Source organism: Lepisosteus platostomus, chromosome 5 (genome assembly GCF_059453375.1).
Source record: "Lepisosteus platostomus isolate fLepPlt1 chromosome 5, fLepPlt1.hap1, whole genome shotgun sequence".
Taxonomy (NCBI): domain Eukaryota; kingdom Metazoa; phylum Chordata; class Actinopteri; order Semionotiformes; family Lepisosteidae; genus Lepisosteus; species Lepisosteus platostomus.
In genome coordinates, this window is record NC_142615.1 from 11,285,462 (window position 1) to 11,306,693 (window position 21,232).

A 21,232-nucleotide genomic window follows, 5' to 3' on the forward strand; every position below is an offset into this window, starting at 1 on the left:
TCACCCAGCTGTGATTCAAGATCGACTCGCATCTTTATCCCTTTTTTGTTCATGATCATTATTTTCTTTAGTTATGATCAATATTGAACTTTTTTTAAATTAAATGACAATAATCAAACATGCAGGCAGATTTTTGAAAAGTATTCGGAATTGACAGGGTGCCCCTTTGGAACAGTCGTCAGAAAATGTGAGAAAATGAAAGTAATGTAAGCTCTCACACAAAGCATTGAAGATTGGAATCTGAGTGTAAAAAAGCTACCTGTCTCCCAATGATAGGCAGGGATACACACCATGACTCGAATAGACTCAGCGAACTTTAACACCTATGATATTACGAGTGCTTTGCACGTGTCGAATTTCAAGAAGGAACTACTACAACAGTTTGGACATAATTCAATACCACCGGCAAAGTCCAATGCCGGCAACTTCTGAGAAAATAATGTTCACTCATGGAATTTGGTCTTTGAATGGCTGGTGGGAAAATTCATTTATACTCCTTTTGCACCCTCAGCTGAAACATGTTAAAATAACAACGCAGATTTGTTGGAGAACCTGACAAGAATTATTGGGTTAGTACTGTATGTATTCTTGTATATTTACTTTAATTTTAATATAAATGTAAACATGCATGCTGTATAAGCTATTGTAATTTTAAAATATGTTAGCTGAGGATGCGAGGGGGGCTATTATACCTTGTGAAACACGCAAGGAACCGTAAAAAAGGCTGATATTTGAATAAAATTGGCGATCACAAGAAAACCACAATTTATGTGGTATTATCATCAATATCCTTCAAAATCGACGTTCAAATGAAGGATTTGAAGAAACTATGAAAAAAGCAATAGTAGTAGGAGAGGATTTTGATTTTTGCTCTTCAAGTCAGTAGATCGACGTAGAGTTGCGCCCCTACAAACAGCACAAAGGATGAAACCCACCACCTTCGTTATTGCTATGTTTGTGCCGGTGAAAGTAGCGTTTGTGCTATTGAAAGCATCTCGGAAGATGAAGGTGCAGTCACTTCCACATGTCATGATATCATTAGATCCGACGACAAGAGCTGAAGCCCCCCAGTCCAAGCCAGCAATGTGAGGAAGATAGACATGGAGGAAAGTAGCGTGGCCGAGTGGTCTAAGGCGCTGGATTTAGGCTCCAGTCTCTCTGGGGGCGTGGGTTTGAATCCCACCGCTGCCAAATGTTAATTTTTTAAGACCTGCAATACGATCAGTAAAAGTGCTTTTTGTTAGGCTGCAGGAGGTGTTAAGAGATAAGCTTTCTAAAAGACAGGCTTAACATCAAGGCAGAAAAAATATTTTGTTTTCTCAACAGAAATTCTCTTTGGCACGTTCAGCTTTATGTAGGGAACAACATCTGCCAAGATCACTTTTGAGGCAGTGCACATGATAGTGTACCTGCAAGTACAGTACATTCAATATTGGCTGTGGTGGTGAGCTGCTTTTGTCTGTGAAACTTTTAATTCTTCACGCCGAATCGTTGGCAGGGGTAATAGCTTATCTTTGAACAGAGCGCTCCATCAGAAATACTTTGTTCGTGCTCAAAAGAGATCAGAGGATTAACTTCATGAATTCACATAGCATACCTTACAGGAAAGATTTAAAAGGGGAATTGATTGTGCTACCTGATGTTGTTCCTGTGGTTTCTTTGGATACAAAGGTGAATGTTCTTTGACGTTCTGCTAGAGTATCCACTGGGTGGGTTTTATCGATAAGCTCGGATAGGTCATCAGTGCTCCGTCTCCGGAAAATAATCAGCACTGTTTTTTCCTGTGCTGTCTTTTAAAACATATAAGATCACGAGTTTACAGATTTCTCCAAATAACAACTATACATTTTAACCCAGCGGTTAGCATTCCTTCAATCCAATAGTTTTACTCTAGGTTAAAAGCAGCGCAATATACAGAGAGATGATATTCAAATATTTCAGTGTTCTGTTGGATTACCTGTATGGAGATATCGCTCAGAATTCCTAATATGATTTTGAGTTCAGTTTTGCTTTACTACTTTCAGAGTCTTATATTGACCTTGCTGAAGCAGAGAAGTGACATAATCACAAACAGTCTTATTAATATTTCAGTTAAATCTTTTTTTTCTGTAGTAACATCAGTTGATATTAATATTAGTCCTGATTTATAATTTTTTGTCATGGTTGATCTTAAATAATTTTGTAATTAGTTTCAGTTTTGAAAAATCATGCAGAGAAGCTACCAAAACTGGTATAGTTCATATAATGATTAATGCAATAGCAGCATTTTGGGTTGAAAACAAAAAGTATATCTTGGTATGAATCCTTAAACTTCATAGATGGCGTTCTAGGACTTCTCGCTTCAGATAAAGCTGTCAATACATCATAGATTTCTACTCAATCAATATCAGCAGTGTTATCACTACCGAACACTAAATATAGATCCTGGCAATACTTCGTGAGATCTTCGTAAGAAAATCCCAAATACTACGGAAGGAATCAAATTTATATGTTTCTTTGGATCGAGAAGATGATCATTATGAGACTCAAAACATGCCTGTCTTTTCTTTTTTCGAGGACAAATGGATTATTGAGGTGTAAAGATGGGTTCAAAACCAAAATCACCTGCTATCGCTGTTGTTTCTTCAAATCCTTCAACTGATCATCGATATCGAGGAATAATATATAGTTTCTTCAAATCCTTCAACTTATCATCGACATAGAGAAATAATATTATACAATTGTGGTTTTCTGTTAATTGCCAATTTGACTGTAATTACATCTTCGTTTACAGATGTCTTGCATGTATCACAAGGTATAATAGTCATCGTGCGTCCTCAGTTAAAATGTACGACAAAAGTACAACATTTATGGTTACATCCATATTAAAATGAAGGTAAATATACCAAGATATTAAAATACAATTGTACAGTCCTAACTTAATAATGCCTGTGAAGTTTTCCAACAAATCCGAACTGTAATTTTGAAATATTATAGCTGAGAATGAAAAGAGAGTACAAAGATCAAATTCAATGAGTGAAAATGCACCAGTAGTTCTCTAAACTGAGTTTCTTCCCTGAAATGACTTGCTTGCGAAGCACCAAGCAGCCTTGAACGGATCGCGGAAATCAAATATACAGTACAGATGGATTCAGAGTGTGCTTTCCAACTTTTGTGCAACAATTACCTTTGATAGGGTGGAGTTGTCTTCACAATCTGGGTTAAATAAAAAGGAGTGACGTCAGTGTTAAACAGCTTTCCTTCTTGGAGAACAACGGTTGTGTTCCATATTTCTAATTATTTTGGTTTCAAGATCGCAATTTAGTGTGAAACATAAAAGCTAGCTGGATAAGCTTTATTAATTTCCCTCATGGGATCAATAAAGTATCTACAGCAGTGGTTCTCAAACTTTTTGGACCAAGCACCACCCCTAATCCAACCAAAGCATCCTAGTACCACCTACAAGTCATCATCTCATAGGAACCCCAGAAATAAATATTATAATAATGAACTTTATTTGATATAGCGCCTTTAAAGGTGGCTTCTCAAAGTATTTTACAGAAAAAAAACATTAACAACAACTAATAAAAAAGCACCATTTCAGTGAGAGGGGTGAGCCTATTTAGTTGAGCAAAGGAGATGTGAATTAATTTTTCGAGCCTTGATACAATTCACAACAGAGTCTAACAGATATTAAATCGTCAGGCATTTTCTTGACGGCAAAGGTCTCGCGGTGGATGTTGTAATGCGTACATTAATTTCTGGAGCAACCTCTCTAATTCGTGCAACTGCACCGTTATGTCGGCTTGTCATTGCTCTAGCACTGTCTGTACAAACTCAGACGCATTTTATCAAGTCGAGGCCATTCTCTTCGAAAAATTCATTCAGAAGCTGAAATATGTGCTCTCCTGTAGTTCCTGTTGGTACAGAACAGAAAGTCTTCATGGGACATACCCTCAAACTCGTATCTAACGTAAACGAGCAAATTGGCCAAATCGACTACAGACTCATCTAATTGCAGTGAAAAACATCTGCTCATCTTAACGCGCTCTATCAGTGTACTTTTGATATAATCCTTCATTTCAATAATTCTTTGAATGACTGTGTCTTTCAGGGGGAGGGGGGCAGCAGGTCGAGCTGTTTAGCAGCTTTTTCTCCACACATAATACGTGTCAGCTCTTTTGCCAACGGTAAATAAGGTTCTTCAAAAATAGTGTAACTTACCTGCTTTAGCAATCCGCAAGCTTGCATTTTTCCGCGTTTCTGTTTTTATTTCCGTATTTATTTAAAGTTTTTATTTCATGCGCATGGGAGAGAAACACAGAGACGCTTGATGTATTTTTCTCAAATTCGAACAGTTCTTAAATATTTTTCTGTTATCACGCTTTCGTGTGCTCACAAGATTGCCTGCGTTCGTAGCACGTATTTCTATGCATTCCTGTGTTTACAATATTGGCATTGTTCCAAAATCACGCACATTCTCCTTTCTCCCTATTTGCTGGAGATACAATAGCTTTTTTTAAATACAATTGGTCACTTGCATCCATAGCACGCATTCCTATAGAGTGGTATAGAATTACAGAGTATCTCTTGTGTCCACTGAAGTATTAGCATGCACTGTATCGTAGTACGTAGGCTGCGTATTCGACACTGATCTACAGTATCTATAAATCTCTTACACGTCATTTACAATGGCTTTTCAACTAATAGCCCGTGCAGGGATCAAACCCTAGCTATTGGTACAGTACGAGTTGCGTAAGGCTCTGTAACGCGCAGATGAGAAACTAACCTCTACTTCTTCATTATATACACAGTGAGCTATATATGCGAGCTTACTGCCTCCTACGGGCTCTGTATTTGATTGCGGTACAAGACCGGCCGTGGAGATAAAGTAAGACGGGTGTGTACATTAAAAGGCTCATAGTGTCCCTGGGAGGGCTCAAACCACCACCTTTTTGGTTAACATCCGAACCACAAAGACTCATGTACAGCTTAACACTTCTCGGTCTCAGTGAAAGTGATACACTCCGTAAAATTTCCAGAGATTCATTTATTTTTAAAGGAAAATCACCAACAGTGGCCGAGATCTACTGGAGTTTTTTCATTCTATACTGCGATTTCTGAAGGGTACTCTGTGAAAATACGAGTTTTGACGAGAAGGGATGGACATATAAGGTCAAAAGGCTTGGGGAATTGAACTTTAAGGTGAAGACTGCGGGTTCAGTAGCAGCAGAACCTGATCAGTATCAGTTGACTCCGATATACTTTGAAAATGAACTTGGGGATTTAGAGTCAGACGTGCTACCGTTGCACCATGGGGTACTTAAGTTAAAAAAATAGGGGAAAAAAATCAGTGTTCCTGGATCTGTAATTGAGAACAACACCTGCACAAGAGCTGCGCAGGAAGAATAAAATGTGGTCTGGGATGAAGAGACTCTCTTCGGAAGAGCGGCGCTCTTCACAGGAGATTTTTTTGTGTGAAGTCGATTTGTCTCCTTTGGGAAATTCAAAGGTGCTGATAGCCGTGGCGCAAAGGTAGCATATCTGACTCCCGATCAGAAGGCTGCATGTTCAAATCACATTGAGGTCTGCTTTTCGTTTTTCAGGTTCTGCTCGTCCTAAACACGGAATTCACACCATGTAGTTGAGTTCTATCTGTACACCACATAGATAATCTAAACAAAATAGAGCCCTACTGGACATACAGTTAGGATCTCACACAGCGAATACCCTTGAACACAAGAGAGAAGGCACAGTTCACATCTGCGAAACATCACATCCGTCTTTAGAGACAGCTACATCAGAGAATGGAATCCCGGAAGTTTCAAATAACCTCTTTTAATACAGGTTCAAGCAAACCTGAAAGTTAGGGAGTTTCCGGACACTTTTGTTTTATTAAAAAGTGTCTGAAGCCTGAAAATGTAATTTGAAAAAAAAAAAACCCGCTATTGGACATTAGCAGGTACTTTTTGTAACGATTTGCTATTTCATGCTGGAAAACAAAGGAAACAGACCCAATGTTTGCTTTTAGGTGCGGTTCATTACATAATAGACATCTATTACTGAGGAGCTTGAATAAAATTTACACGAGCCAGGTAGAAGTCGAACCTACAATCTTATGATTCAAAATCAGATGCGTTATTTATTAAACTGCTGGTATTTCACATAACCGGAATTCCCCCATAGTGTGCTCAGCGTCGCTACTAGTAATATACCGCCCAGACTAAAATTTCAAAGTGAGAAACATGTGTTTTCCGATTTTTTATGATTTTTAAAATATTATTTCTTTAAATCAGACAAAGGGTTTGTTTCGCACTGGAATTCCGATTGATTGAGAATTCAAAGAAAGACTGTTTTCTTCCACAACACCGTATAATTAACACATCCACCAGACTCTCCAACTTCTCCAGACCTTGCTGGGTGAGCATTTACTCCGATAAATTAGGTTACGTATCATGTTAAATCACCTCTTCTCAACACAACATTTCCTGGTGTACGTTTTCTCTATGAAACAAATACATTTTTTCCCTTGCACGATTTCTCGTTTTTTTATCAAAGCGTACAGAAATAAAAAAGAAGAAGAAATAGTGTTGCAAAAGAACTCTGTCGCCCTTGGGAGATGTCAAACGCATTGGACATGAAAAATGCCAGATAAAAGCCAGTTCTCTTCGTTTCTCAGTGTCGGGGCTGCTACTGTATGTAAAAGAGGCAATTTGCTCTGAGAGCAGGTTCAGCGCTTTCTGAACGCAGATGTCTCAGAGCGGTGTGTCCAAGCGGCTGTAAAAGGTGAAGGTTGTCCTGTCACCGTAGCCTAGTTGGTTAAAGTGCATCTTTATTAAAGAAAAGAACTGCGGTTTGAATCCCAGCCGTGTATTTCTTCCTATCTTGTAGTACAGAACGTATCATTTCGGGCAATCACAAAGGGCTTGATTTCGTTAAAAGCATGTGTTCATTTCCTTTCTGGAAAACTTGTTTTTGATGAAATTCACACAGCTTGTGAAACATGAAATTCATGTTGTAAACATTGTTTTCACATAGGTCGATTGGATTTCTCAGCTAAACCATAGCCATTTTAATATTTGTAGGAAATGTGACTGTTCAACACTTGTCAAAAATGTCCAATAATGCCCAACATCGCAACTCCCCAGAAAACCATATTCACCCAAGAAAAATGATCGTTGAATCGTCATTTATACTCCCGTCACATCCTCTGCTGAAATATTTTAAAAATACAATGCAGATTTGTTTGAGAACTTGACAAGCATTGTTTTGTTAGCACTGTGCAGTTGGATTTTGATATTTGGACATATTTACCTTAATTTTAAACTGTAAATACTGTACAATCTATTTTAATTGTGTTGTAATATTAAAATATGTTAGCTGAGGATGCAAAGGGGTGAAAGGGAAAGGTCAGAGGGTGTAGTAACACCAAGGTTAGGATTGGTGGAGGTGGTAGGGGTGTTGATGGTTTTTCTCTGTAGAGGATGATTGAGTTTTTTATCCTTCTCTGAAGTGAGAAACTGGAAGAGTGCAGTTGAGAGATCTGATGAGGTTAGTTATAAAAGGAAGTTGATGTGGAGCTGTTAGCCGTAAGAATTCCTTAATGTCTTTGATGTTGTCATCAAAAATAAACTGCAGTAAGCAAAGATAAAAAGAAAATTATCTGTGCATACTGCCCTGTCTTTCTAACACCTGAAGAAGGCTCCATGGCCAACACGTCGTGTTTCCTTTCTTCTCTTTTCAGCATGGAATAACCCTTTACTTGTTCCTTTGCAGCCTACGCATGCTGACGCAGCTACTCACCTGATATTTAACATTCCTATAATCACAACTATGAATGTCCACTGTGGGTATTTTTTCCATGATTATTTATTCTATCATTGAAGCATATTTTATGTCATACCGAAGTGTCATAATCACCGAATTTTTTTTTCATTTAGAAAGTCAGAAAATGATAAATCACTATGAATTGCATTAAGCCTGTTCTGATCTAGAGTTTCTACATACTTTAACATGCCATGTTCACAATGTCACAACTCAGAAATGCAACAGTGAAGTGTTGTAATTTCCAATGTACATAGTGTTGGAACATTGAGATGTTTTGGTAATGAGGAAGGAGGGACATGCCATGTTCACAGGGTCATATTTGAAAAATTTCCTGAAGTTCAGGATTTTGATAGTCTGTTCCATTGTCTCTCACACCTCAGTGTCAGAATTTTTAGATGTTTTTATAACCAGGGGGTAGGTTTATAGCAAGAAGCAGGAAGTGCCATCACCCGTTGCTCATCCTCGGTTAACCATATATTCTCATATGCCATGTTCTAAATGTCCCATTTATATTAAAAAGTTCTTGTAAAATGCAAGATTTTAAGACTTTTTATCATCAGAAGGCAAGGTCGTGGTAAATATGCAGAAAGTGCCTGTGAACTTATGTTTTGCCTTTGTCTTATTTACTTATTGTGTTTGTGTTATTGTGAGTTTTGAAAATTGGTTTACAATTTTCTGAAATGTGTTTCACACAAAAATGTTATTTGGATAGTCACTACTTACATATTCCCATTTACTGAGGATAAATACAGTAATCCATCCTGATTAGTACTTTTAAAAATTACTGTAAAGAGCCATCTACAGGCGAAAGGCGGCATAACAACACAGCAGCAGCATTAAAGGCAGAAGAAGAAGCTGGCGAATAAGAAGCCAGCTTCAGCCTCGTTAATGCAATACCATTGGGTGAGGTGGAAAAATATTTCTTGCTCTGAATCCTAACATTTTTATAGGAGGTGTTCTAGTACTTCTTGCCTCAGATAAAATTGCCAATACACTTAATTTCTACTCCATCAATATCAGCAGCGTTATCGGTACTGAGTCCTAAATGTACGTCCTGTCATCATATAAAATGTCAAAAGATTCGACTGCATTCAACTGATCAAATTTCTCTTCGATGACAGTTATAATTTTATCCAAAATACATCCGAAACAAATTTGCACTGTTTTTTTTTAATCCAGAAGAGCATCATCATGACTCAAAACATACCTGTTTTTTCTTCTTTCCAGGAGGAAGGTTTGTTCAGATTCAAACATTGGTCCAAAATCAATGTACTCTCCTATCGCTGTTGCTTCTTTAAATCATTCATTTGAACGTCGATATTGAGGGATGATATCGTACAAATTGTGGTTTTCTTTTAAAGCAAATTATATTAAAATATGAGCCTCTGTTATAGTTGTCTTGGAAGTTTCGGAAGGTATAATAGACCCCCTTGTGCCCTCAGCTAAAATATGATAAAATACAACAAAATGTATTTACATAGAACAGCATTTATGGTTACATGTATATTACAATTAAGATAAATATACAAAAGTATTAAAATACAAATGTACAGTCCTAGCATAATCATGCTGTCCAACTGTCTTTTTTGCTTGTCAAGTTCTCCAACAAATCTGTGTCGTAATTTTAAATATTCTAACTAAGGATGCATCGAGAGCATAAATGAATTCTTCTGCTAGCCGTTCGAAGGTCAAAGTCCTTGGCTGAATATGATGTCCTTGAATGTTGGTCATTATTGGCCATTCCCAGTGATATTGACTTACATACTTAATTGTTTAACAAAAACATTCACATTTCTTGCAAATATCAAGTGGGTTAAGGTTTTGCTAAGAAATCCGAATAAGTAGAGATGAGGTTTACATTGCAATAATGAGAAGTGCATTTCTGGGTGGGCTCAAACCACTTACCTTTTAATTAACAGAGACTCACGTGTGTCCTTTTCTCCATTTGCAAGCTTAAAAAAAAGAAAATAATGCTTTTTTCTTACCAGCCTGCGATATACAAGGCAAGATTTGTATTTCATCTTTAACAAGCTGTATGAATTTCATGAAAAGCAAGTTGTTCCAGAAAGAAAATGAAAACTTGCGTTAAACAAAATCTAGCTGTACGTAATCATCCATAGTGATACATTTTGTAAGACAAGACAGGAAGAAAAGCACTGCTGGGATTTAAGCATCTCCTGTTTAAGAGGAAAGCATGTTAACCAAATCAGCCAAAGTGCCCTCAGTGTATCAACACCATGTCTGAGTCAGTGATTGCAGCTGACTGTCACTGGAGGACAGTTCATCGTGAACAAGTCAGCCTGCATAATGAGGGGGAAGAGACTGACTTCTGTGATGCAGTATCGACAGATACTAACCTTCTGTCCAACTGTTCTCTGCTGCATTCTGGAGTAGCAGGTAAATATTGGTTTCCATGCGTGTGTAGGGGTTTTGTGTATTTACTGGGACAATTATTTATTGTAGCAGTAAGTCACAAAATGATTCTTTGATGGCTATTAGAAAACCGACTTTGCGGGTTAACTCATTAACGCTCACACACAGATACTAATACACTTATTAATACATAAAATGTGCATATAAACATAACATATCTTAAGAGTGTGGGTTAGCAGAATACAAAAGGTATATATTAAATCATGAAGAGTTCCAAACCAAGAGGGACATACATTCAGTATACCATTCATTTAGACTGTTTCGTAAATGAACTGGGATTACAACTTCTACACTAGATACTCAAAAGCAAGTACATCACTCATAGGTATTAGATTGATATCAATTGTGGTTGAGGTAACAATTGAATTCTCGAGCTGTAATGCAGAATGTTGAATACTCATCCGATCTGTGTGGATTCAGATCTCCCGCAGACACAAAGAAGCAGTGGCAGGCTGTTGTTGTGTGCAATCGGCACTCTCTGGCTCGGTGCCAGGCAGTGGCCGGTGCGGCTGGTGAGAAGGAGAGGAGGGAGAGATTCCTGCTGCGATGCGCTGCTGATGCTCTTTGAAGACCGGCTAGTTAGTGTTGGCTGAAACTAGCAGAGCTTGTGCACATGGAAAGTGACTACGGGTCCAAGCCAATCACACTCTTTAGATGGGAAGAAGACTAGTTCGTTCCCGATGTAGCGCTAGTCCTGAATCCTGAGATTCAGCTGTCGACAGTTCCAACCGTAGTTCACTCGTTGATCAGGCGAGCTTTGAAGGTGGAGTACCCGTGGTTCACGGGGCTTGCTGCTGGGCTAACCTCGGGCGGATCCTTTGGTTATGCGTGGGCAACCTCCGTTCTCGACTCTTAAAACAAAGTTAAGTCCTGGCACTCGGACACACTGGCCGTCACGTGATTGTCCGAGCTGAGTCTGAGAACGTCCTGGAGGGGCACCTTCTGGGCATCGTGCTGCCTGTTTTATCTGGAGGAACTACGGTAGTTCAGTGGCTTAAAGTTCCGCGGGCATTCGAGACCCACGTGGGGTTACCCTGCCCTACCAGTTCCTGATTGGCTGATTGAGGTGGAGGATGAGTAACAGTGACCTCTGACCTTAGGGTTGTAAAACTTGGGATGAACCTCTCCCATGGAATCTCCCAGACAGTAAGGCGCCAGAGATGACCACTTATTAGGGTGGCTGGTGAATCTCAGCCTTGGGAGCTGTTCCTTATCAGGAAACTCTATCAGCTAGAAAAACACCTTAAATGTGAACCAGATGGAATGGCCTCTCTGTATCCAGCTGCACTGAGATGAGGGAGAGAGGGACTGGCAAGGGAGCAGCAAACTTAATTCCTGTATTTTAAATATGCCTTGCCGCTACAGAAGTGTCCTTAGAAGAAAAACATCTTCTATGATAGTGGTACAGTCCATCACACCCCTCCTATAGCCTTTCAAAGAGAAAAAAAACTGACAACAAAGTATGTCTATGTGTGGTAATCAACCAGGTCTTACAAACATTCTTAAACCCTTCCACCTCCTTTCATCGCAAATGATTTGTACATGTTAGAAGGTTAATTTTGGCTTCTGATATTATGGTGGATTAAGAGTCCTGAAATCTTTGTAGAAGTACAAAGATGAAAGAAAGGGCAGTGTAATCATGGCCAAGAGAAGGCAAATGTTGGACTATCTGCTTGGATTGAATGGAGCAAAACGTAGGCAACTCCTTGAGCAGAACCTGCTTCATCCTTCAGACTGGGGTTTCTGAAGATCTGTACATTTGAACTTTCAAAGTGACTAAAGTAAAGGAGTTTTCCCTTTTTACCACATAATTCCCACAGATCAACACTAACAGAGAGCCTAATTCCAGACAGGATTCAATCACTGTCTCTCAGGCATCCCAGCAGTGGATTTCATGACTTCAGAAAGCCATCTTCACCAGTGGAGAACTCAATGCTCTGAGGTTTACTGGCAGAGTCTCACACTGGGTAATGTTAGATGTTGATAAATAATGTCCTATGGAATTCTACTATTGATAAATTCTACTATGGAACTGCGATGTGTCTTGAAAAAAATCTTCTATGATAGTGGTACAGTCCAGCACAGCCTTTAAAAGAGAAAAAAAAACAAGGTAAGTCTGTGGTGTAATCAACTAGGTCTTGCAAACATACTTAACCTCTTCCAGCTACCAACATTACAAATGCTGTTTACACATTAGATGGTTATTTTTGGCTTCTGATATTATGGTGGATAAAGAGCCCTGGAATCTTTGTAGAAGGACAAAAGAAGGAAAGAAAGGGCAGTGTAACCATGGCCAAGAGAAGGGAAATGTTGGGGAGAGCTTTTTTCACTTTTTATCATTGTTTTTCCAGCCCAACAAAGATCAACATATATGAGCAGGCGTCCTGTGCCAAATCCAATCTGCCTTCCTTCCAATCATACAGGAATGTGAGTGAATTAAATATTGACATATGAAAATACACAAAAATATGCAATCACACTGTAGTGTGCTTTCTGAAGGCACCAGTTCTGTAGGGTTTGGGCATTTACTGGGACAATTATTAATTGTAGCAGTAAATCACAAAATTGATTCTTTTGATGGCTTTAGAATCCAACCATGCGACATAACTCAAACAACGCACACACACAGGTACTAATACACGAGGATACATTTATTAATACATAGAATATGCATATAAACCTAACAGATCTTATCGAGAGGGTTATCAGAATACAAAAGGTATATATTCAATCAGTTACAAAGTGTTACACATATCAAAAGGACAGACGTTCAATATATCATTCATTTAGACCGTTTCGTAAATGAACTTGGTTATAACTTCTACATTAAGAAACTCAAAACAAGTACATAACTCTTAGGAATTAAATTGATATCAACTGGTTGGGATAACAATTGAATTCTCGAGCAGTAATGCAGTGAAGTTGAATACTCATCCAATCTCTGGGGATTCAGATATCCTGCGGACTCAAAGAAACAGTTGCAGGCTGTTGCTGTCCAATCCGCGCTCTCTGGCTCGGTGCCAGGCTGTGCTGTGCGGCTTGCGACGGTGCGCTGCTGATGCTCACTGACCGGCTAGTTAGTGTTGGCTTTAACTAGCAAAGTTTGCGCACAGGAGAAAAGATGACTGTGGGTCCCAGCAAGTCAGGAAGAAGACCAGTTCGTTCCTGATGAAGCGCTAGTTCTGAATAGTGATTCAGCTGTCCACAGTTCCAACCTGTTCACGAGGCCTGCTACTGGTGCTAACCTTGGGTGGATCCTCTGGTTACTCTCTGGCAACCTCCGCTCTAGACTCTTAGAACAAAGGAAAGTTCTGGCACTCGGACACACTGGCCGTTCCGTGGTTGTCTGGGCTGAGTCTCAGGATGGTCAGGAGGCGCTCTGTGAGAATGTCCTGCCCTTGGGAGCCTTCTGCTCCTGGGCCGTCCTGCCCTGGAATTCTCCTTTGAATTCCCTTTAGAAAAGTCCACAGAATTCTCCTGAATCTTACTACAGGCTCTCTGTGTTTCTTGTTTTTACCTGGAGGAACTTCAGGTCGTTGATTGGTGAAAGTTCCATGGGCATCAGAGTCCCACGTGGGTTACTTGGCCCTACCAGTCCCTGATTGGTTGATCAAGGTGAGATATGAGTCATTTACTCCTGACACCTAGGAATGCAGTCCAGATGTCCATCTGGCACTCCCTAGACAGATAGGCGCCAATGGATGACCATTGATCATGATAGCCAGGCTTAGCTAAGTGCATCCCCCTTTGGGAGCTGTCCCTTATCAAAGGAAACCTTAAATCAGCCTGCATGAATAGTTTCTCTGTGGCTGCACCACAGAGATGAACAGAGATGGGGCCTCATTTGGGAAGGCTCAGAACACTTAATTCTTTCTTATTAATAAGCCTCGCTGCTACAACACATATGCAGTTTGAGCAAACATAAGACAATAACCAAGTACCACAAACTACCAGGCATCTAGTATCATTAGCAGTTCAGGTGGGGAGCTGCATCACCATGTGTAGGCTGCAAAGGAACAAGTAATAGGTCTATTCCATGCTTAAAAGAAAAGAAAGAAAACACAACATTTCAGCCGTGGAGCCCTCACACCTGAAGAAGGCTCCACAGCTGAAACGTTGTGTTTTCTTTCTTCTCTTTTCATCTAGTGTCATTAGCCTTTTAACAGTTCCTGTCAAAATAAAATAGAAATGGATAACATTCTAGAGAGAGTTTGAAATACCAAGGTACAATTTAAAACATATCTCTTCCACTACAACCACAATATTTTGGAGAGATCGTTGAACCTCACTGTTCTGACATGTCCGTTAGCCTCCGTCCTGCTTCAGCAATGAATGTGGCGGGGCACATTCTGAGGGAGATGAGGTCAATCATGTGGCAGGAAAACCACGCTATGCTTTTTTTTGAGATCCTGAAAAGGACAGAAGGGCCATGTATATGTGTGCAGCTGGATATGTAATTACAGGTGGCGTAGCAGATTCTGCTGAAGCCCCACTGCGTGGTGTGGACGGTAGCTGTGTATATTGCAGCAGAATTGTGCATGTGAGATCAAGGGGGCATGTCATGTGTTTCAGCACTTCACTCCCTTCAGTAGCACATGATTCCCTGAGTTCGTTGGATGACCTGTGGACCGATCTTTCACGATGAAGAATTCCTTAAGAAGAATAGATCTCGGCCCACCATCCCAATGCCTCCGTCTCAAAACAGCAACCTCCCACTGCCCTTAGTCTGCAAGGCAGTCCTTTCAAATGCGATGACAACGCCTAGACCTTCGTTGCCTTTTGTACGAGCTGAACTTTTGTGCTCATCAATTCAACGCTCTTTCCATCAACTCATCTTGTCTTTTGACGCTTCGTGTTTTGCGCTCCTTTGACTATTGGCATATCGGGTGACTGCAAACACTGAAGTTCTTGCTTACGGAGTGTGGAACATTGTTTTCAAGTTCTGTCATGGTGACGCCGAGTGAATCTTTCTTTGGCAACATGGGCAGGCTGACAGCAGTGCGAGCGAAAGATATGGCAAATTTCTTGACTTATTTCTGAATGTGAATGTTCTTTAGAAAAGGGATGCGGCATTGCTTCTCGCCCGTGTAAAGGTCACGCATTCCAGACGTGGTTATGAGCGAAAAGTTGCCGCAAGTGTTTGAAAAGAGCAAGAGAGGAAGCAGCCCTGCCCCGTGTGAGGATCAAACTCAGGCCCTTCAGATGACGAGACTGACGCACTACCAATTACGCCAACAAGCCCAGCTGCAGGACACACACCGGAAAGTTTGCCTCACATGGATTTCAGTCGCCCGGTCCCTAATCTTTAGACGCCCTCTGCTGAATGTTGCATTTGCCTTTTGATCTCACCGATACATTTTTGGTCTGTTTCTGTTGCGAGTCCGTCTTTCAGATCTCACCTAGCATAAGTCTCTCTGGCTGAAGTGGCCTCTCTGCTTCAGCATCGTGCCCTCACTCAGCCATTAAAAATGTCACTCGGACTTCTGACAAGCTGACATGAAATGTCAAGAGAGAGTGGCGGAGACGCTTAAGCCAGAGAGAAGATGAAAAGGGGGCGTGGCAGCGAAACGCTTGACAGCTGCACGATGCTCATCAAGCTCTAAGCACACACCTGGAGGATGCGGGAATTGATCCTGCTACCTCCCACATGCAAAGCAAGGGCTGTACCATACAAGCCAACCCCCCTCGCTGGGGCTTATGCCTCGGCGTCACCTAGTTCCGCTTGTTCCCCTCTTACCGGGCACAGTTCACTGCCCTTCGTCTGCAAGGCAGTCGTGTAATTGCGGCTTTCTTGACTTATTGATGAAGGTCTGACTGGACGAGCGAATGACGCCTCTCCCCCATCCTCAAGCTCACTGACAGATTGAAATGGAAAGTGCTGCTGTGGCTCGTTGGTCTAGTGGTATGATTCTCGCTTAGGGTGCGAGAGGTCCCGGGTTCAACTCCCGGACGAGCCCTTGTGTGCACCTTTCCTCCTCTTCCGCAAGACTGGGAACTGATATCCACATCACTTCGCAGCGTCCGCTTATGACAAACGATGGAATGTGACTAATGATTGAACGAGCCTGGTGAATTCTCATCATGTGGCACAATGAGAGCGTGCAGTCAGCTGTCCGAGGCGGCAACCTCATTGCTCGTTCAAAAGAACACGTACTGAAAACTCATCACCACTATGTCGTAGATGAGCACCGCGATCGCTTGTTGTCATGCGTCCTTACTTGGGAAATGCAGAAGCAAAAACTGCCCTCTCTCAGCCACCGAAACGTGTGCGGCTCGCCTTGCGCTCTCTGCGCCTCGCATATTTGTGGAGCTGTCTGCTCTTCGTTCTGTTGAAGTAATCAAGTTACGGGGCGTCCTGCAGCCTATGATGTTCTCACTGAGAGCTTTCAAGATTTGAAGGAAAACTACGAGCTTGATTGCTCAAGTCGAACGAATGTGATTGTTAAGCAATCGATGATCAAAAGCACGTCTTCTAACAATTCCTGAGAGTATTATCAGCACTGTTTTCACTCGGATATACTTTTCACTTGCTAAGCTGACAAATTGGACGAGAAAATGCCGGAGACGCACTCAGTGCAGACTGAGGTTGGGAAGGAGGTGTGGCCCTTCAACGCTTGACAATTGAAGGACATTCTCTCCGCAACGGAGGAGCACCTGTCAGAAGTCACAGAGGCTAAATGAGAGCACCAGGCTCCTGGAGCTCTAAACTCAGACCTGGAGGATGCGGGCATCAATTCCGCTACCTCTGGCATGCTAAGCGAGCGCTCTACCATTTGAGCTCATCCTCCTCGCTTCATGCTTTTCGGCATCATGTCTTACCGCCTCTGCCCCTCTTACCGGGCACCGCCCACTGCCCTTGGTCTGCAAGGCAGTCCTTTCAAGTGCGATGACGACGCTGGGACCTTCGTTGCCTATTGTACGAGCTGAACTTTTGTGCTCATCAATTCAACGCTCTTTCCATCAACTCATCTTGTCTTTTGACGCTTCGTGTTTTGCGCTCCTTTGACTATCACCATATCGGGTGACTGCAAACACTGAAGTTCTTGCTTACGGAGTGTGGAACATTGTTTTCAAGTGATCGCTGTTCTGTCATGTTGACGCCGAGTGAATCTTTCTTTGGCAACATGGGCAGGCTGACAGCAGTGCGAGCGAAAGTAATGGCAAATTTCTTGACTTATTTCTGAATGTGAATGTTCTTTAGAAAAGGGATGTGGCGTTGCTTATCGCCCGTGTAAAGGTCACGCATTCCAGACGTGGTTATGAGCGAACAGTTGCCGCAAGTGTTTGAAAAGAGCAAGAGAGGAAGCAGCCCTGCCCCGTGTGAGGATCAAACTCAGGCCCTTCAGATGACGAGACTGACGCACTACCAATTACGCCAACAAACCCAGCTGCAGGACACACACCGGAAAGTTTGCCTCACATGGATTTCAGTCGCCCGTTCCCTAATCTTTAGACGCCCTCTGCTGAATGTTGCATTTGCCTTTTGATCTCACCGATACATTTTTGGTCTGTTTCTGTTGTGAGTCCGTCTTTCAGATCTCACCTAGCACAAGTCTCTCTGGCTGAAGTGGCCTCTCTGCTTCAGCATCGTGCCCTCACTCAGCCATTAAAATTGTCACTCGGACTTCTGACAAGCTGACATGAAATGTCAAGAGAGAGTGGCGGAGACGCTTAAGCCAGAGAGAAGAGGAAAAGGGGGCGTGGCTGCGAAACGCTTGACAGCTGCACGATGCTCTCCATGCAAGGCGTGACCACAGGCTAAAGGACACCTTTTGGCACATCAAGCTCTAAGCATACAAACCAACCCCCCTCGCTGGGGCTTATGCCTCGGCGTCACCTAGTGCCGCTTGTTCCCCTCTTACCGGGCACAGTTCACTGCCCTTCGTCTACAAGGCAGTCGTGTAATTGCGGCTTTCTTGACTTATTGATGAAGGTCTGACTGGACGAGCGAATGACGCCTCTCCCCCATCCTCAAGCTCGCTGACAGATTGAAATGGAAAGTGCTGCTGTGGCTCGTTGGTCTAGTGGTATGATTCTCGCTTCGGGTGCGAGAGGTCCCGGGTTCAACTCCCGGACGAGCCCTTGTGTGCTCTTTTCCTCCTCTTCCACAAGACTGGGAACTGATATCCACATCACTTCGCAGCGTCTGCTTATGGCAAACGATGGAATGTGACTAATGACTGAACGAGCCTGGTGAATTCTCATCACGTGGCACAATGAGAGCGTGCAGTCAGCTGTCCGAGGCGGCAACCTCATTGCTCGTTCAGAAGAACACGTACTGAAAACTCATCACCACTATGTCGTAGATGAGCACCGCGATCGCTTGTTGTCATGCGTCCTTACTTGGGAAATGCAGAAGCAAAAACTGCCCTCTCTCAGCCACCGAAACGTGTGCGGCTCGCCTTGCGCTCTCTGCGCCTCGCATATTTGTGGAGCTGTCTGCTCTTCTTTCTGTTGAAGTAATCAAGTTACGGGGCGTCCTGCAGCCTATGATGTTCTCACTGAGAGCTTTCAAGATTTGAAGGAAAACTACGAGCTTGATTGCTCAAGTCGAACGAATGTGATTGTTAAGCAATCGTTGATCAAAAGCACGTCTTCTAACAATTCCTGAGAGTATTATCAGCACTGTTTTCACTCGGATATACTTTTCACTTGCTAAGCTGACAAATTGGACGAGAAAATGCCGGAGACGCACTCAGTGCAGACTGAGGTTGGGAAGGAGGTGTGGCCCTTCAACGCTTGACAATTGAAGGACATTCTCTCCGCAACGGAGGAGCACCTGTCAGAAGTCACAGAGGCTAAATGAGAGCACCAGGCTCCTGGAGCTCTAAACTCAGACCTGGAGGATGCGGGCATCAATCCCGCTACCTCTGGCATGCTAAGCGAGCGCTCTACCATTTAAGCTCATCCCCCTCAATTCATGCTTCTTGGCATCATGTCTTACCGCCTCTGCCCCTCTTACCGGGCACCGCCCACTGCCCTTGGTCTGCAAGGCAGTCCTTTCAAGTGCGATGACGACGCTGGGACCTTCGTTGCCTATTGTACGAGCTGAACTTTTGTGCTCATCAATTCAACGCTCTTTCCATCAACTCATCTTGTCTTTTGACGCTTCGTGTTTTGCGCTCCTTTGACTATCGGCATATCGGGTGACTGCAAACACTGAAGTTCTTGCTTACGGAGTGTGGAACATTGTTTTCAAGTGATCGCTGTTCTGTCATGTTGACGCCGAGTGAATCTTTCTTTGGCAACATGGGCAGGCTGACAGCATTGCGAGCGAAAGTAATGGCAAATTTCTTGACTTATTTCTGAATGTAAATGTTCTTTAGAAAAGGGATGCGGCGTTGCTTCTCGCCCGTGTAAAGGTCATGCATTCCAGACGTGGTTATGAGCGAACAGTTGCCGCAAGTGTTTGAATAGAGCAAGAGAGGAAGCAGCCCTGCCCCGTGTGAGGATCAAACTCAGGCCCTTCAGATGACGAGACTGACGCACTACCAATTACGCCAACAAACCCAGCTGCAGGACACACACCGGAAAGTTTGCCTCACATGGATTTCAGTCGCCCGTTCCCTAATCTTTAGACGCCCTCTGCTGAATGTTGCATTTGCCTTTTGATCTCACCCATACATTTTTGGTCTGTTTCTGTTGTGAGTCCGTCTTTCAGATCTCACCTAGCACAAGTCTCTCTGGCTGAAGTGGCCTCTCTGCTTCAGCATCGTGCCCTCACTCAGCCATTAAAAATGTCACTCGGACTTCTGACAAGCTGACATGAAATGTCAAGAGAGCGTGGCGGAGACGCTTAAGCCAGAGAGAAGATGAAAAGGGGGCGTGGCTGCGAAACGCTTGACAGCTGCACGATGCTCTCCATGCAAGGCGTGACCACAGGCTAAAGGACACCTTTTAGCACATTAAGCTCTAAACACACACCTGGAGGATGCGGGAATTGATCCTGCTACCTCCCACATGCAAAGCAAGCGCTGTACCATACAAACCAACCCCCCTCGCTGGGGCTTATGCCTCGGCGTCACCTAGTGCCGCTTGTTCCCCTCTTACCGGGCACAGTTCACTGCCCTTCGTCTACAAGGCAGTCGTGTAATTGCGGCTTTCTTGACATATTGATGAAGGTCTGACTGGACGAGCGAATGATGCCTCTCCCCCATCCTCAAGCTCGCTGACAGATTGAAATGGAAAGTGCTTCTGTGGCTCGTTGGTTTAGTGGTATGATTCTCGCTTAGGGTGCGAGAGGTCCCGGGTTCAACTCCTTGATGAGCCCTTGTGTGCTCTTTTCCTCCTCTTCCACAAGACTGGGAACTGATATCCACATCACTTCGCAGCATCTGCTTATGGCAAACGATGGAATGTGACTAATGACTGAACGAGCCTGGTGAATTCTCATCACGTGGCACAATGAGAGCGTGCAGTCAGCTGTCCGAGGCGGCAACCTCATTGCTCGTTCAAAAGAACATGTACTGAAAACTCATCACCACTATGTCGTAGATGAGCACCGCGATCGCTTGTTGTCATGCGTCCTTACTTGGGAAATGCAGAAGCAAAAACTGCCCTCTCTCAGCCACCGAAACGTGTGCGGCTCGCCTTGCGCTCTCTGCGCCTCGCATATTTGTGGAGCTGTCTGCTCTTCTTTCTGTTGAAGTAATCAAGTTACGGGGCGTCCTGCAGCCTATGATGTTCTCACTGAGAGCTTTCAAGATTTGAAGGAAAACTACGAGCTTGATTGCTCAAGTCGAACGAATGTGATTGTTAAGCAATCGTTGATCAAAAGCACGTCTTCTAACAATTCCTGAGAGTATTATCAGCACTGTTTTCACTCGGATATACTTTTCACTTGCTAAGCTGACAAATTGGACGAGAAAATGCCGGAGACGCACTCAGTGCAGACTGAGGTTGGGAAGGAGGTGTGGCCCTTCAACGCTTGACAATTGAAGGACATTCTCTCCGCAACGGAGGAGCACCTGTCAGAAGTCACAGAGGCTAAATG

General features: G+C 42.8%; 3 non-coding genes across 3 annotated transcripts; all 3 read left to right on the plus strand.

Moving 5' to 3' along the window:
• The first annotated feature begins 1,109 nt into the window (after positions 1 to 1,109).
• trnal-uag (transfer RNA leucine (anticodon UAG)) lies at positions 1,110 to 1,191 on the plus strand. Its single transcript has one exon. It is a non-coding gene; the product is annotated as a tRNA-Leu (tRNA).
• A 14,933-nt stretch (positions 1,192 to 16,124) lies between these two features.
• trnap-agg (transfer RNA proline (anticodon AGG)) lies at positions 16,125 to 16,196 on the plus strand. Its single transcript has one exon. It is a non-coding gene; the product is annotated as a tRNA-Pro (tRNA).
• A 2,053-nt stretch (positions 16,197 to 18,249) lies between these two features.
• Positions 18,250 to 18,321, plus strand: trnap-cgg (transfer RNA proline (anticodon CGG)). Its single transcript has one exon. It is a non-coding gene; the product is annotated as a tRNA-Pro (tRNA).
• Positions 18,322 to 21,232: the final 2,911 nt, after the last annotated feature.